Source organism: Chrysochloris asiatica, unplaced genomic scaffold, assembly GCF_000296735.1.
Source record: "Chrysochloris asiatica unplaced genomic scaffold, ChrAsi1.0 scaffold00011, whole genome shotgun sequence".
NCBI classification, from domain to species: Eukaryota; Metazoa; Chordata; class Mammalia; order Afrosoricida; family Chrysochloridae; genus Chrysochloris; species Chrysochloris asiatica.
In genome coordinates, this window is record NW_006408529.1 from 19,531,854 (window position 1) to 19,534,761 (window position 2,908).

The window sequence follows — 2,908 nt, forward strand, 5'->3', positions numbered from 1 at the left end:
GTGAGGTTGGCCCAGGATCGAGCATTGTTTCGTTCTGCTGTGCATGGGGTCGCTATGAGTCGGTTCCGACTCGATGGCACCTGACAACAATACATAATTACATATACACATGCATACACAAGGAAATTTCAAAAAGTGTGTTGTGGAAAAAAGGCAATTTTTCCTTGAACTTTTTGAAATACACAGACACAGACACACACACACAGACATACGAGAGTACATAAAAACTTATCAGCACAGTCTTTAGAATTTATTTTAATCAACTTTCAGAAAAAGCAAATACATCCCTGCTTCGTAATACATTTTGTCCATCTTTAGAAAAGCTTTTAGATTTCCTCATCAAAAAAATGTTTTAGGTTGAGCTGCGAGCCACAAATGCCCTATGGTCTTCACTTCTGCATCAGCAGACAATCTTCATCCTTGAAGGCCACCTTTCAGGGGACCAAACAGGTGGAAGCCCAATGGAACAAGAGCAGGAATATAAGGCAGATGCTTTAACACATCAAAAGGAAGATTATGCATAGTAGCAACATTGTGGGCACAGCCATGCCAACTTGCCACTGGATAGCAGTCATTTGGGTTTAATCTGAAGTTTAGTTTTCAGCTTTTCAGTGGGTACCCATGCAATGAGCACTGCTGATTGTTGAACATTTTCCTGGTAGTGTTCCAGTATTGGGCACTGAGAACCCCAGAAAACTACAAGCATTGATTTTACAGCTGATAGTTGAGTTTTGAACTTTTTCTTGGTTGGATTGAGGATGCTTCCATTCCATACTCTGCTGTTTACTCTCAGGCTCATAGTGATGAATCCATGTCTTCTCACCAGTAACGACTTTTTTATTTTAAAGAAACTTTACCTTCCTTTGAGTACCGTCCCAATTTTATTTGCAGATGTCCATTTTCACATCTACATAGCCGAGACCTTGAACTTCTTTCTGATAAGTGCTGATAAGGTAATGAAGCCAACCGAAGTTTTAATATAACAGAAGTGTGGATAATTTTTGACTCACACCAATTTTTTTATGTGTGTGTTTGTGTGTGTATGCTATGGCTAAATGTCTTGGAGTTAATTCAGACTCATAGAGCCCTGTACAGCATTTCTGAGGAGTATCTGGTGCATTTGAATTGCCAACCTTGCTGTTAGCAGTCCATATGTATAGCACTGATATCGTGCTCTATGATAAACACTAGACTGCTAACAGCAAGATCAGTGATTCAAAAATATACATACACAGAACACACAAATATATATATTGATGTTGTTAAGTTTCACCAAATCGTTCTGACTCATAGCAACCCTGTATAGGGTTTCTGAGGCTATAAATCTGTACAGGAGCTGAAAGCTTCCTCTTTCTCCCATGGAACAGCTGGTAGTTTCGAACTGCTGACCTTGAGGTTATCAGCTCAACTTGTAACTACTATCTATCAGACCTCCTTCTCTCTTTCTCTCTCTCTCTCTCTCTCTCTCTCTCTCTCTATATATATATATATATATGTTTGTCACTTCAATATACACTTTATATTGTAAATTAGCAATATTAAGATCTATTAGATAAACAATTAAATATCACTGAACTGCTACCGGCACATCTGTCAGTTTGTTGTACTGTTGTAGCTTGAATGTTGCTGTGATTCTGAAAGCTATGACACTTATCTTTCAAATATTAGCAGAGTCACCCATGATGAACAAGTTTCAGTGGAACTTCCAGACAAGAACACTATGATGAAGGAATAGGCAGTCCATTTCTGAGAGATTAGCTCCTGAGAACATCATGCATAGCAGCAGAACATTTTCTAATATGTTGCTGGAAGATGAACTCCTCAAGTTGAAAGGCACCTAAAATACAACCGAGGAAGAACTGCTTCATCAAAGTACAGTAGATCTTAATTGTGTGGATGGAGCAAAGCTTTTAGGACCATCATTTGCTGATAGTGCATGCCTCAGAATGAGAAGATACACTTGCAAACATCCACTAATAATTAAAATGTGGAATGGCAAAGTATGAATCTCGAAAAACTGCAAGTTATCAGAAATGAAATTAATTATATAAAGATTGATATCCTAGGCATTGTTGTGCAGCAAGTTCAAGAAGTGGAAGCAGAACAGGGCCTGTATCCTGGTCACGGCCTTCCTGCTTACCCGGGTGGCCTGGATGACCATGCATCTGTTTGGCAACTCTGAGCTCAAGCAGAGAGAGACCTGGGGGAACCCCACCTTGGCCATAACCCTGGTGGCCAGTGGCTGGGTCTTCGTCATATTCCACTTTATCCCCAAGATCCTAACCCCGCAGGAGAACACGCCCAACTACTTCAACACTTCACAGCCAAGGATGTGGGAGACAGCCTTCAAGGAGGATGTGCAGCTGCCTCAAACCTACATGGAAAACAAGGCCTTCTCTCTGGATAAGCGCAATGCAGCTTTCAGGACCGCGGGATTCCAAAACGGCAGCTTGGGAAACAGACCCAGTGCTCCATTCAGAAGCAACGTGTACCATCCCACCGAAATGGCCGTGGTACTCAATGGCAGGACTATCCCAACTGTACCCGCCAAGTTACACTGGATGACACCTCTGGTAAAAGACTTTAAGTTCCAGAGAATAAGAATCTTGCTTACCGATTTTATTCCTTGGCCATGTCTTTCTTGAGGGAGAAGTCAGTAACAGTAGCTAAGCAAGGCCGCCTCACAGCCAGGAGGTTTGGAAATCCTCGCTAAGAGGATTTCGTGTAAATCTGAACATTGCTGAACCGAAAAGCTAACTCCGACTGCCTGTCCCGCACCCGCCACTCACATGCACATACGTAACAGCAGACCAACCTCAAGCTCCCTAAGCTAAAACTAATTGCACACAGTATTAGGCTCACTTGAAAATGTGGCTGGGAAGACCATGTCACCTGGGGGTCGAACGAA

The 2,908-nt window shown here is 42.0% G+C and overlaps 1 pseudogene; it reads left to right on the top strand.

The window, feature by feature from the left end:
- The window catches only part of LOC102811680, a 14,086-nt pseudogene extending 11,509 nt beyond the window's left edge, over window positions 1–2,577 (top strand).
- Window positions 2,578–2,908: the final 331 nt, after the last annotated feature.